Genomic DNA, 15,518 nt, shown 5'->3' with positions numbered 1-15,518 from the left:
AAAAAGTCACATTTGAAAAATAAGTGTTACTTTGATGTATGAAAAACAACTAAATCTGGTGTTTTGAAAATTTCTAAATTAAATTAAATTGAATGAGAAAAGCATTTTGCACCATTTCTTTGCCAAAACATTATTATTATTTTTTTTTTTATGTAAAATGCTTTCCTCACATTGAAGAGGTAATTTTGGAAACAAAAAAGGAAAGAAATGAAAGAAAGAAAACTAATTAAAATTGTATAGGCACACTTCTGCTAACGGTCTATATGTGTTAAAGGCAGAGTAATTTAGGCTTGGGTTTAATATGGGTGGTGGGCCTCTAATCCTAAAGGACAAAACCAGCATATCCACCGAGACAAATCTTGTTTGATGGATCCCCGCTGCTAGATCCTACTGCAGCGGTTCGGTCTGTGAGGCCCATTGTGTCAGAGATGCCCGAGAAGGAAGCACACTCAAATTTTATTAGAAACGGGACATCTCAAACACAATATTAATTCACAGACTGCAGGGTCAAAAGCAGATTATCCTAATCCAGCTAATTCATTTTCTTGGAGAGCATGCACAATTCAAATACTCTTTTTATATTATTTATCTTCCCACAGAAAACCAAAAAAAAGATTTTTTTCATATAAAATTTTTTTTCATGCCCCACCTGAATTTAATCTCGAGTAACTCGAATAAAGCAAAGACACTCAAAACTGAATTTTCCTAAATGGCAAGGAACGAATAAATAATGTAGATAAAATAAACTCTTACTGTTACTGAATGATATGTTGACCGGTTCAATTGGAAATTTTTTAAAAAAAAAGATGAACATGAACATAAATTAAACCTTAAAATCTGCTAGTTGATAGTAAAAGTGCACCGTGGTTTAGTCACTGTATCCGTGAGGGTTAGTGAAATAAAGAAGGAGTTTGTGAGATAAAACAGAAAAAAAAAAAAAGGAACATACTGCAACACTCCCGGTCACCCAGGGATTAGGCATGGCCGTCTGTGTATGTGTCAAACACTGACAGAGAATAACACTGCGTTTCGTGTTTCCAAATACTCGAGCGTATCCAACTGCATTGAGTAAGGCTATGAGCATCATCTTAAATATATGTATGCAGCGACATAAGATGTATTAAAGAGCTAAAAATGTGCTTGGCCCTCGGCTCTGTGGTCAGATGGCAGAGGCTGGCCAGTAGCTTTAAGTCAGCTCAGGGTCAGTCCAAACACTGGCAGCTATTCAGGACAAGATCAAGCTGGTGTGGGATTCTGTCCCTCCTCTGCCCCCCATTTCCATATGAATGTGGAATATGCTAAAGAAGAAAAAATAAAAACAAGCAAGATCCTTGTCCCAGAGCTACCACAGGGTAAGAAAACTTGGGATACTACATCCTTCCCCATGACAGATAAAGGAATATCAGCACCAAGAGACCGTTAACATAAAGTAATGACAAAGGAGTCAAAAACAGCGTGACACACGTGAGCGATCCCTCCATTCCCCAGACAAGCCCAGTCAAAGTTATTAATCAAAATAGAAATGCATACACGTATTCTGAGATGCTTCATCGTGAATTTCTCACACACACACACACACACACACACACACACACGAACTGCTCCATGCTGGCTACGTCCCAGCCACTCTGCATAAAGGGATCAGCCAGACAAAGGGTTTGTCCTGAAAGACAAACAGCAGGAAGCATGAAAACGGCATTGAACGTGATGTAGAGGCGGACGCATCAAGCATCCCGTGAAGCATGAAGCCATGTTGGAGAAACAGCAGTTGATTAAAAAAAAAAAAACAGATAAAGAGACCAAGATACTGAAAATGAGTAAGTCTGCATACCCTGGATGTCCTATATCCTGTCTCTGATACTTGGCAGGCCCAAGTTGAAGCCAGCCGCGTCAACACAACGCCATCACGTGTTTAAACGTGTGGTTCAGACAGCTGTGGGCCTCCGTGCGCACACAGACAATGTTACACGCTCCTATTGTTGCAGTCCATCGTCTGGTCGGAGACAAACCCCAGTGCCCTTTGGCTGTTTAAAGGTGGGCTCAAACCGATCGTGAGGGGACCATCTATTACAGGGAAGGATGAGGGGAGGGGAAGACAGGGACCCCTAAATGGGGGGGGGGGCTCAGACTACTCGGTATATAACTGCAGATAAACGCCAGCAGCCAGAAGTCTGCCATCGCAATCTGAGGGAAAGCCACTGTTGTACAAAGATGCACAGAATAACACCTTTTCAGATTTACTGCTTTCACTGCAAACAGGCCTGGAATGAATATACATTAAATCGTTCATTCTCCTTCAGTCAGGGACCACAACGAAAAATACATTTCATAGTCTCAGAACAGACGTCACACACCATTTCTGAAATGTTCCCTAGGCAATTTACATGTTGAGCAACACAATGAGGAAAATTAAACTAATGTAAGGAAGTGACTAAAGAAGAGAAAAGCACATTTCGATGGAAAATAAAGACATTTTTTTCCGCAAAATAAACAATTATTTGGGGTCTCTATTGCTGGATCTCCTGATTATGAAATTAATTTCAGAGTTCACACTGACTGAAGCGACCAGCACAGCAAAAACAATACAAGTAAAATCAGGCATACCTGACAAGATGTTAGAAGGAGAAAAACATGAATATCCAATTCATTTAGCTTAGTAAAAGAAAGGATATTCACATTTTAATCCCAGTAATCCTATTAAAATCATTTATCACTTAAGTTCATGGCTTTATGAACTACAGCGATCTTTATCCTTATTTTACCAAACTGATTTACCTCAGATGTCTACTTTTTGTCGTAACCGACTTCGAATTTATTCGAATAACTCCAATGTTTTTATGACTTTGTTAACAGCACCGTGCAGTGATTCACAAATGAAGCAAAGGTTTTCTTGAAAAATTAATAAAAATAAGAGCAATTACGAGCAAATAAGAGCAATGTTTTAGAAGTTAATATTTCGTTACAACGGTTGTTTCTTAAAGCAAGAGTCTGTTTACCAGCAAATTTGTGCTCCTTTAAATTCTACGACTGATTACGAAGTGTAGACTAAATGAAAGTAATGGCCTATATCTGTTTTAGAACAGATTAACAACAAAAATCCTAACTAATTTTGCATGAAGGGCAAACGGCTCACTATTTTGCAACAACATTGCAGAGTAATTTAATTGTGGCCATCCCATGTCTGAGTTAATTGCATTAATACAAATTCAGTCAGTGCGAATCAGGCCAAAAGTCCCTGGCAGAGACATGATTCTCCCCCGAGTTTCCTTTGATTGGTCTTTTCTTTTTCTTCCTCCTTCCCCCCGATTTTGCCCCATTGGGGTAAGGAACCCTGGGCTTCATTACACAACTGCTGGGGTGTCGGGCCCCGTGAATTATACTGCATAGAAATCATCTGTCAATGCTAATCACTAGCGCACAGCCAGATGTGTATGTACATGTTTTTACTTAGAATGAGCCAATCACACAGCAGGGAATTTGGCCTCCCCTGGTTGCCCCTTCCAGACACAGGTGATATTTGTTAGGAACAGTCACTGTGGGACCTCCTGCAACGACACAACTTGATGATATGTTATAAAGTTTGACCGTGCTGTTGTGCTGAAATCAGCTTATTCTTCTTGCACTGTTATCTTTAATGTGAAGTTATCCAGCTGTGGGATGTCACACAAAACCTTACTTGGTGTTATTTAAAAAAAAAAAAAAACATGATATTGTATCTATGATGTCTTTTCCATCAGTCTGCTCAGGTCACTGTGAACCCAGTCCCTCCGGTTGGGACGATCAGGTAAAGGGATCGTAACCAGATTGTACGACTTGGTGATAAAGAGTCCCAAAAAACAAAAAGATGAAAAAGCATATTATCACAAGCAATATCCAAAACCATTGTGGCAAAACAGAAATAAACGGAAAACCAGAAACTTACCAAAAAAAAAACACCACAGAGTTTTGTGGCAGCAGGGGCGGGGAAAAAAAAGAAAAAAAAAAGAAAGAGACTTTTGTACAACGTCCCACTGGGCTAGTTTGGTCTTCACTGACTCATAGTGTGTGACCCTCTCCAGCAGCATGCCGGCCCCTGCCAGCTACACAAACAGTGAGAGAGAACATGACATCACCCCTCTAACATCCACAAGATACTCTCAAGACTCACAGTTCAGCAGGTTCATGTGGGCGATGCAGATGGAGGCTAATGCTGACTTCTGATCCCTTATGTAACAGCTAGATAAATTTTCCTTGAAACGCTGGGCAGCGTAACAGACGCTGCAGGGCATGACAAGGAAACTGTGACACCGTCTAATTCAAAGCTGATGGGGGTTTTTTTTGTCTCCATTTTCAGCACCCACTTATCAAAAAGAGAGTAAAACTGGTGTCATTGGTGGACATTGATCTGAAGAGAAATCTTCGTCTCTCTGGGCCAGAAGCATCTGCAGGCACGTGGAAGATGCTCCCCTCCAGAGCACGGCCACTGTGATAAAGAAGACCGACCCCCGGTGGGAGCAAACATAGACACAAATCTCTCCTCCCACGAGGCGGCTTGGCCAGGAGACATCAATTCCCACTTGCAATCACCACGTCTCCATTCAAAGCGATTTCATTACACGCCCGCATGACACCCCTCAGCCACAGCCAACACACTGAAATGTTTTTAGATTTAGCCTAAACTTAGCCCCCACAAGACTCAAGATTTTAAGGTTGGCAAAGAGCAGGGAAGTGTGCCAGTTTGCTTTTTAGGAGTCAGGTCTCAAAATGGAGAGTCATTACCAGTACTTAAAGCTGTCATGACCCTTTAATGTTTTTTTTTTTCAATTTCCCCCAATATCACGAAAAACGGCGGCTTGTGGCAAAAAAACAGTAAGAAAAACGAAGGCTGGTGGAGGAAGGATAAGGAGCTACAGGGAGAGAAAACAAAAACTGCAGTCCACCATGTGGCCCACAATCTATTTATTGCTCCCGTTTAATTTCTTTTGGGTGCATAATCCTTTCAGTTTCAATAGCAAATTTAACAGTCCCCAAGGCTTAAGCACCAGACTGGTCAATACAAAACCAGACAACTAATTACTGAGCGCACCGTGCACTCCTCTGCCCCCTCCTCCCTTCTTCTTCCCTTTTCTCCTCTCCGTTGTTGCTCTCTCTCCAGCAGCTGTGGGGATCATGTACACAAGAGCAGCAGTCGGGCAGTATTAGGTTTCCACTTCCCAGATCTCCCTTAAAAGCCTGTCCCATAATGGCCCTTCAGTCACACAAACACGCATAGAGTTTCATACGAAAAAGACACACAGTTGGATAACCACATGCAAGTATTGACATTCACTTGAGCCATTTGAAAGATTCTTAAAATAGAGCTCTGTTTGTTTGCTTGGCTGCATTTGTTTACTTGTTGTTGTTTTTTGTTTTTGTTTTTTTTAATCTATTTATTCATCTGGGGTGGCTTCTTCAACGATCCTTCGTCTTCGTTACACAAAAGGTTCATTGTTTTGATTGTGCCGTTTCTTAGTGGCCGAACAGCCGCAAAGTAAATTAAATGTTTACTGAGAAACTGCATAAATGTTGATGATGTGAAGCAGTTAAGCAACAGCTTTAAGAGCGTGTAATTACCACATAATTGACACCTTGTTTTAAAGTAATAAATTAGAGGACTTGACAGGCTGCTTAGCTCATAAAAGATGCTAAAAGCTGATCTACACCTGAGCTCTAAAGTGGCAAGTCCCCCGATTCAATTATTTCAGCCAGCAATAATTTGCTAAAAAAATAAATAAATTAGCAACTGCCCATCATTGACCAGTGATTTAAAACATGTTTAAAGGAAGAATCCCAGATATTCTCTGTCCAATGCAGAGATCTGTAGGCTATTCTTTCTTCTATCACTGTGAAACAACTATTTTCTAATTATTTTTCTCATGAATTTGTGACGGGATTGTCTTGTGATAATCAGAAGATTCATTGACAGCAATAATTATCAGCAGTTTATTAGGAAGTCCATTAAAAAAGGCCATGCCTTCCTCAGTAAAAAAAACAAACATCATTTTTAATTCAAGGGAACTAAAAATGTGTTTACTCGATCATTTAAAAAGATTATACCTTACTATCGAGGGGGAAAACTACAACTGATTTATTTAAAACTAAGTTTTAGCACTTACTCTGTACAGACACAAGTTTTTTTGGGGTTTTTTTTCGTTTTGGCTCATCTGAAACCAGAATTGGTCGCATATGGTGTAGGAACCCTCAGCTTACCCTTTGACTTATGTTGCTTGTGCTGTTTTTAGTGCAGATGAGAAATAACTTATCCTGTGCTTCCCATGAGTAAATACCACGGTTGTAACAATGATAACACGGCCATGATAGCATGCTCGCTGCTAACCCAGCCCCATGTTATGTCGTGTTGTGACTGCTATCCTGTGCTTCGCAGCCAACCTCTATAAACAGACACATTGTCAAGGCTTCGATCATGACCCAAGCACACAGCAGCAGCTCAGCACAGCCACTAATTTGCTGATGGGTTTAAAAACTCCCTCAGTTAAGATCACTTCCCTCAGATAATGGGAAGAGTTGGCCCCCAGTGACCTGAGTGGAGTGTCCTTTGTCTCACTCCTAATGTTTGACTTAGCCCATTGTGTCTGCATTATCCAACACCTCCACCCCCCTCGCAGCACAGCTTTGACGTGACAACCCTGCCGCACCGCACTGCCCTCAAAAAGGAAATACTAAATGTATGGAAGCCATTTCCCAGTGTACCCCTGAGCGCAGTATGGACTCCCCTCCCCCCACCCCCAACTCCACAAAAGACGGGATCGTTTATGAAGCAGAGTTGTTTAAAAAAAAGAAAAAGGTACAAAGAGAATCATGTGGCTACAAACACAGGGGATGGACACACACACACACGCACACACATACCTCACAAAGAAGTCCTGAGACCCCTCGGCTTGCAAACAACGAGAACAAACTCCTGTTGGCTCAAAGAGAGGCAGACAAATTGATTATGATCTCTTGACCTAAGAAGCAGGCAGCTGTCCAAAACCCACATCTCTAAAATTGCTCAAAGACAAAATGGCATGAAAAACTTTTGCAGAATAAAAGCCAAGTAATTAAAAAAAAGGTTTAAAAAAAAAAAAAAAAAAAAGGTCAGCTCTATTTGAAATGAAATTTCTTTATGTTTAAACTTGGGGTCAGCCCCTTGCTCCAGTCTCTGGGATGACACCACCCGAATGAGCTGCTGTACCAGAAGGCTCTCTTTTTTTACTCGTTGATATTAAATATTTCTTTCACATTTGCACTAAATCTCATTCGTGTCGTGTTGCGGCGCCCTCGTCAGTTAAATTAAGCAAAACGTGTAATGCTGGTTATGTTTTAAAGGCAGGAAAATGAAGCATAAATGTTCTTATTTTTCTTTTGTTCTGCATTTCTCTCTGCGTTGGGCTGGAAAGGACAGCTGGATAAGAAATGGATCACTGGTAAAGAGACACAGAGTCTCCATCATAGACATGACATCATCCCCTTAATAACCAACCCATTGGGGCCATTTGTGCCAGTATTCAATGCTGCATGTGAGTTTGTGTGTACGCGTGCATGTGCGTGCGTGCAAGCTGTAATTTAGTGTCCAAACAACGTTTTAAATTTCATCTCAGGCTAACGAAAAAATATAAAAATTTAAAAATCGTTCTACTTTTCTTCTTCATATGATAATAATAGTCTAAATTCAATATACAGCTATGGGTATTAATTCATCACAGCAAACAGTGAACACTAAACATCTGTTTTACTTTCCACTGACAATGCCCAAGACTTGGCTCAAGTCATTAATAATTCAATAATGACCGACTTATGACAGTTATCATCCGTCATTATCGTAGTGTCGAATGACACTTCTTGCATAAATCTCCCTTTTCATGCTAGCCATCAAATCAAGTTAAACTAATGGTCTTTTCCCTTTTCTACTTTTTTTCTCTACCATACGGTTAGAGACAAAACAGCTTTCAAGACTTTCCTGGAATACGTTTAAAAACCCTTGTGACAAATCATGGCGTGCTGCATTCACACCGAATGTGACTCCGGGTAATTACTACTTTCCCCGAGATTATCTCTGCCTGCAGAATGATGAGCGAAAGGTGAAATCTCCATCTTGAGAATGTCCTTTGCCATCTGAATTCAAACTGTGCCAGATCAGTGGTGGTCACATGGAGGCTGATGCAGAGAGTGCAGTGGCTCCACTGGCACGAGAAGCATAAAGTTGGCCTTTCAGTTTAACACTTTTTAATCCAAAACTGCTGGAACTCCTGCTTAAGGATAATCATACGGAAGATCACGTCGGGAGGACTCAGTTTTTAGCAGGATGTTGTCACAATAAGAACAAAGGCAATGATAAAGCTGAATAAATAAACTGGAGAAGACTCGCTTTGAAAGTCGTGATTATGTCAAGTCTGATCTGTGTGAACACAGAGGACACAAAGATGGGGAGGCAAGGCTCCTGTTTTCCTGCCTTCCACGGTGATGAACTGTTATTCTAATAACCTTTCCCATCATATTCCATTGCCAAGCAGCATGGATTCACAGTCACACACTGTGTGCCGACATTAGTCAGCAAAAGTCAAAATGAGCCAAATCCCTTCATTCACTCACAGCTCAGTTATTGTTTCACCGTTACTGAGGACCTCAGGTGTGTTCACAGCAGCCTCCCAGTCATCATTCAAATCAGTAATGTGCGTGGTGTGTTTCTCACACCCTTTTTCTTTAGCACTGGAAAACTGGAGCCGTCTGTTTACCTACAGAGTGCTGCGAAGGGGGCAGGAGAGGGCAAAGGGGTCAACTCGCTGCTTTTACGTGCACTCTAGTAATCTGATCATAACTCGAGTAAGATAATACCCAGATTGGGACTGTCATACATAAAAACAGCCTAACAAAATTATCTTACTTGCATTATGGTTGTAATGGAAATACGCACAACTCAACTTACAGGATGGATAACACAATGATCTTTAAATGACTTTTAGCATGTACGGTATATAGCATATACTGTAGCATGACATCTCTTGATTTTGCACAGCTGTTGGAAGGTGCTTCAGTTTAACTTATTATCCAAAGATCTTTGGGGGATTTTAACTAGAAAATAAGTCAAGTTGAGCAGGAGTGGTGCAGATGTAGCTCTTTAGATCTGTTAAGAGCATGGTTAGCATAAACTGAACGCAGCGTGGCACTGTACACGTGTCCTGCGAATAACTCGACAGGAACACGAAAGTGTAAATCATGCGGTCTCTCTCTCTTGGTCGAATGGCAGAGAAGGACACCGCCACCTATTTCCTGGATCAGTCAGATCCTGCCTGCTTTCTGAGTTTCTGTTTTCATCCTCAATGGCACCTGTGTCATTCACATGTCAGCAGCAGGCCAGCAGCTAATAAATCACTGCTACTAAGTGAGCTTTTCCCTTTCCACTGCTTGCACACAACAAGCGAGCTAATTTATAACCAGAGAGGCCCGAGGTAGAGGCTAAAAATTAGCTGTGGGGATCAGGCAGGTTATCTGAAGACACATTCCCAGCTATCGTCATCTAGAGACTCAACAGCACTTCTGTTCAGTTTACTTGTTTTTATGGGTTTTTTTTAACCTGAATTCTTTGAAATGGGGACAGCTATTTTTGTGCTTCAAATAACTGACACAAAAATGATTAAAGAAGCTTTGGAGTTGCAGACACAAATATGAGCGAAAGCCGTTCTTTAATTCTAAGTGCTGAGCAGGATATTCGTGTTTGACAGGCAGTCAAAGAGAGTAGCCACCTCTTTTCCAGATCCCAAATATTCTCAAAACCTTGTTACGGAGGCGGACGGTTCTGCTGCCCCATTAGACTGTGACCTACATGCCCAAAATAGAGAAAAAGATTCTGCTGCAGACACAGTTTATGTGTATTTATAAAGGAGCTGCGGTAGTGTCTGAAATCCAGCACAAGGCTCCCTGCATTCTCTCAGTTAAACAGACCAAAAATACACTCACACAGGCAAAACTCCAGCCCTTAAAATCGTGCTTTAAAAGCACCTTTCACGACAGAAATAAGCCCATTACTGCAAGTCATGGCACTTCATTCCCATGTTGCTGAGATGTCTAATGAACAGTGGGAGCGAGGGAGGTGCCGTATGAGTCAGACAGAGACGGGTTCTGATTTCTTCAGCGAGACAAGGAAGAGGTCAAACCTCCAAACAGGCAACGAACCATCAAGGTGAGACACATAAATCCCGGCTCTGAAGTTCAGCAGCTGCCCAAAACGAGTTGGCTCACTTCAAACAGTTCACTGCACTCAAAAGCACACGTTTAAGAGGAAAGGCTATCTGTAATGTCTTAGGGGTTAAATACACTGTTAACCCGAAAAGAAAAGAAAACCACGATTTCCTTACTAAAAAGCTCTGATTTCGTAAAGATCACCTTTGTTAAGGGAAATACCACTCCTCTACCTCAACTGTGCACCATTGTTACACAACTTTTTTTTTTTTTTTTTTTTGACTCCATATTATAAATAATAAAATTCACTTAGAATTTCAATTGCAATAACTAGTCATGCTTAACATTTTTTTGGTAAAATGTTCCATAAATCTACACAGAAACAAATGCGGATATGCAGATCCAGGGGTATTCCTTCATTTTATCAGACAAAGGGGTTATTCAGGGAGCCTGCAGCTAAGTATTAGTGTGCGGTAGCAACAAAACCAACAATGACCCTTTTTAACATTCTGGGAAGACAAGCAGACTGCTAATGATCTGCACTGGCAGTCATTTTTTGATAAAGCTATTACAAAACAATCTGGATTCCTGAAGCTTTTCATCAAAGGCCGATAAAATCTGGATCGAGGCTTCGTCTAGAATAGGCATCGCAAACTTTGACACTGAAGGCCTGTTTCTGCATCTGAACTTATTCAACGACACGTTCCTTCCTTTATGCTTGTTTTTTTTCACAATTCTTTATTGTTACGTCTGTTGAAGAAACCAAAGATTAAAATACAGAGTAAGAGGAACATTTTGTGCGCGTCTTAAATATTCCTCAGTGTGTTATAGTCGTACTCCAGCACATGTTAAATATTCTGAGCTCGTTAAAAGGTGAAACCGCTGAACTACTGATGAATTTGGTCAGTTAGAGAAATTGCTTCCCCTGCAGATCCCCTGCATTCGAGCTCCAGCAAAAAAAAAAAAAAAGTCAGTCACATGTTTCACAATGACATAACTAAAAAAAAAAAGTTTTTACAAAGCTTCCTCCGCCAAGTGCCGCTCTCTTTGACCCCCTCCAAATCCCTTCTCCCCCCATCCCCGAGGCCTCCTTTCCATCCCCCCGCATCTCTCCACCTTGACCCTCAAAACTTCAATTCATAACCTTCTGATTGCCAGAGCGCGCAAATTAATTCCAACAAAAAAAACAAACAAACACTAAGTTAAGCATGTCGGAGTGAGGTGAACGAAAAACTTTTAGCTTGAACTTTTAGAGGATTTGTGAAGTGAGAGTCCGACAACAAAAACCTCAAACAGCTAACTGACAAGAAAAACGCAGAAACGCACGCTGGATTCAGGCATGTGTGGAGTCTCAGAAACAGAACTTCTGAAAAGTGCTCTGAGAGAAACAGAGAAGCACTTACCATACAGATCCCGACACCGGAGCCCAAGATTGAAAGATTCCTCTCTCGTCTATCTCCGATCCACTTTAATTTTTCAGAGCTCCCATATGGCACCCCCCACCCCTCCGGGAGGCAGAAAGCAGAGAGTGCGACAGAGCGAGAGTCAAACACACACAGACAGAGAGCAGGAGAGTGAGGACGGGAGGGAGGGAGGGAGGGGGAGTGCATTAGTCCTGGTGTGGAGATGGAGGGTAGTCTTGCAGCTGTGCACCCCCGTCAGTATCTCCTCAAATTCAATCCTCTCCTCCATGTGTGTCTGCAGCACCGCGGAAAAAGGCAACGGAAACAAAGTGATCTTCTTACACACAGCCCAGAGACAGAGGCAGACAGAGGGAGCGAGAACGAGAGCGGCAGAAACGTACACAAGCAGCGGCCGGGAAGGAAAACAAGTGAGCTGGTTAGAAGGCCGAGGCAGCCAGAGAATAGCAGGTTCAAGTTTTCAGCGTTTCCTTTACTTTGTTGGAGAACTCTGAGTGGGAGGGAACAAGCTCTGAGCTTCTAGGAAGGCAAGGAAACAGTCCATAATACCTTCCAGCTTCTTTCAACCCCCACTTCTCCCTCCCTCCCTCCCTCCCTGTTCTCTCACTCTTTCTCTCGGTCTCCCGCTCCAATAATAAGCCGCGGCCACCCCCTCCTCCGGTTGCTGGAATGCAAAGCGAGACTTTCAAGAGGCCCAGTTAAGACAAACCTCAGAGTCACTGCACCTTGACCTCCGGGTCAGGTGTACTGTGTGTGTGTGTGTGTGTGTGGAAATGATGTGGCGTTTTAGTTCCGTTGGTGTATACTTATGTATACTGAGTGTGTGTGGGGGGCTGTGCCTCATGAGATCATATAACCGTGCCCGGACAGCCACTTGACAAAGATAATTCTGTCGGACACTTACACCACCCTCACAATCGGTGCAACACTGGCTGCTGTTACAGGAACACAATAGATGCCTTCACTCGCCAGCAGTAATTGTATTAAACTGTTCTGGCTGAGGCGATAATATCATATTAACTGACCCCTTCGCTTCCCTTTTTCGGTGACTAAATAACTCAAATTAAGTTTTTCCTTTGAGGTGCTTTGATGAATTAAATGTTTGAATCAATCATTCTGGAGAAAAGTCCCATTGTTTGGAACATTGCTGTGGGATGTTGAGCTATACTCCTTTTCTGTGCTGTATTGAAATGACAGATTTGATTCACATGTGAATTCTGTTTAAATTTGTGTGGCACATAGTACAAAAATATCAAGGATAGTTATCGTCATGTCTGAATCTAAGTTTTAGGAATTCAGACATAAAAATGCGCCCCTGTTCCTTTTCTTGTCCTTTCCAGCTTTCAGATAAATGGTAGTTAAACCGACCTACTCACTCACTCTTACACACACACACACACACTCACACAGCGTTTAAATCCTTCCAATCCTGGAGGTTTGCATCATTTGAATCAGAGACGTTGGTACTTTCTGCCAGTCAGGACCCAGAACTGTGGCTGTAAAAACCTTTTCTTCTAATTCATTCAAGTGTCCCTGCAAGTACAGGTCCCTCCTGCTTTGTGTCTTTCTTTCAGCCCCTTCATGCACCAACTCCCCACAAGTACAAACCTTTTCAGGGAAAAAAAAAGAAGAAAAAAAAAAGCTCATGAACAAATATATTAAGGCAAAACATTGCATGCTGGCTTACAGGCAGTTTCTAATATATATATATACTATATATATATTTAGAACTTTTAAATTCACTTCAGTTGTTTACATGGCGGTAAGTCACAAATAAGTAACCTTTGGTGATTATACAGAACGCGCAAAAAAAGGATTGGATTCAAAGTCCAGGTAAACACAGTCCAATTTAATACAATTATAATCCAGTTTAACTCCAGTATACATACTTCACTCTCCATTTTATGCCATCTTCATTTGCAAGTTTGAATTAATCAGGCACGTGTTATCGATAGTTTTGATCCCAAGTGTAAAATATATGCTTCTGTGATGAATAAAATCCCAAACATGACATAAATCACCCGACATTCACTCAGTGATATGAGACTAAAAACCAAAGGACACGAGATCAGATCACTTACCAGCTGGGCATTTGGGTTTCAGCCTCTGACTTTGTCTCCAGCCATCAATTCAGCACATACAAGAATATCCTGTTAAAAGAATAATATACATTATGCGTTTCTTTCCAGGCTGTTCTTATTTCTTGAATAGAGGCATAATGAGGTTGAGATATTTTGCCAGGCCGGACGCTTACTCACGTTTCATTCGCTCATATTTCTGTGTTTGTTGGAAGTTGTTTTGTTGATGGAGGACAGAAGGGAGAGATTTCAATGAAAACGCACTTTTTTTTTTTTTTTTTAATTGAGAGCTCACCTTACAGTTTTACATTTGTGGAAGAAACGTTTCAAACTTGTGACTATTCGTAATAATCGTATTATAACAATGCATTTTATTTTAGCTTTATCCTTCCCCTTGCAACGTTATTGCAATATTTAAAAAAAAAAAAAAAAAAAGTGTCTCCTTCTTCATTTAATTGTCAATAAGTATATATGTAGTTTAAAAAGTCACATAGACCAAGCTAATCTGTAGTTTGTGAATGTGAGCAGATCACAGAAAAGAGTTTGTGAAGGCAGTTAAACGATGAAAACGTTCTGAAAGTTTAACTGGGACCTTACTGTAAAAAGTCTCATTCTATGAAAAACTACGAGCTTGATTTTAATGCAATCTACATCACTTGTGATGTAAGAGAGTCACTTTTCCACATTCAACACTGCAGGTTGTACATTTCATGTACAGTCTCACATTGAGTGATTTACATCGAGTACCATTTGAGGTACAAAAGGTTTTTGAAAAGTAAAAGACTAACTTCAGTGCTTTGGTGTCACCGTTCTGGTCCTGACTTCTGCTGCTCTCTCTGGGTTGATATTCAGTACAAAATGCAGGTGCTTTTCCAGTGTTTTTCCTGCTGACACCTCCTCTTACTTACCAAACGGACAATAACAAAGCACGAATAAAGGGTTAGACTCGCAAACTTAAATTTAAAACCACAAAGTCAAAAAGTTTTGGAATGCAACAAGTTCACCTCAGATTTAATATCTTTAAAAATCATTCTTGTTCATGGCACTGCAAACTTTCTGAGTGGGAGTCCATCTGGGATAAAAGCGAGCTTCCTGGAATCTGAATCATAAAAACTCCGGCTTATAAATCGAGTTTTAGTATCCCAACATTTGCCACCTTATATGTGGAAAATGTGAGCGAAACCTAAACAGCTCCAGCTATTTCTAACCACGGTAATATCCTCACAGATCAAATCTAGAAATATCATACTATATAAGTCCATTTTATGGTAACTACCATTGCAGGCTTAGCTCCTGTTTACTAGAGCTCAAATTTGAACCATGTCATAAAAAATAAATATAAAAAGGCAAACGACCAAGCATGGCGATAATAGCAGGCTATAATCAATCTATACATTATCCATTTCTTCAGTTTATCCCCTTTTCTCAATGATACCTTTTTTTTCTGTGGCATGTTCAAATGTATTCTGTGGAAAGGTGACTAGTGCTTACTATCCTGGGGTGCTGGTAAGATAAAATAGAAACATTATGAAAGGTATTAGATACTGGGCTGAAAGGCCACAGTGCCCGCCATAAACTGGCACTCTGAATCCTGGGGAAAAAAACAACTGCAAAAAAAACATATTTAAGCTTAATTTAAACAAGTCTAACTTTAAAAAAAAAAAAAAAAGAATGATAAAGTTAACAAATATATGCCGACTTCAGAGTATTTATGAGCAGCTTTGGTCAAAATGTGAAAAATGTAAACCTTTGGCGATCACGTGACCAACGCCTCTGCTCAAACGTTCAGTATTCATCATCATACTTTAATGACACACTTCTT

General features: G+C 40.8%; 1 long non-coding RNA gene across 1 annotated transcript in view; it reads right to left on the bottom strand.

Annotated features, from left to right (window-relative positions):
• The window catches only part of LOC142401203 (uncharacterized), a 42,129-nt gene extending 30,136 nt beyond the window's left edge, over positions 1-11,993 (bottom strand). Inside the window, exon 1 of the long non-coding RNA XR_012773094.1 lies at positions 11,601-11,993. This is a non-coding gene — a long non-coding RNA (uncharacterized LOC142401203). The remainder of the gene's footprint in view (positions 1-11,600) is intronic.
• Between the last annotated feature and the right edge of the window lie 3,525 nt (positions 11,994-15,518).

This window comes from Odontesthes bonariensis, chromosome 16 (assembly GCF_027942865.1).
Source record: "Odontesthes bonariensis isolate fOdoBon6 chromosome 16, fOdoBon6.hap1, whole genome shotgun sequence".
Classification (NCBI taxonomy): domain Eukaryota; kingdom Metazoa; phylum Chordata; class Actinopteri; order Atheriniformes; family Atherinopsidae; genus Odontesthes; species Odontesthes bonariensis.
Note: the sequence above shows the minus strand (reverse complement) of the source record. Positions and strands in the feature narration are given on the sequence as shown.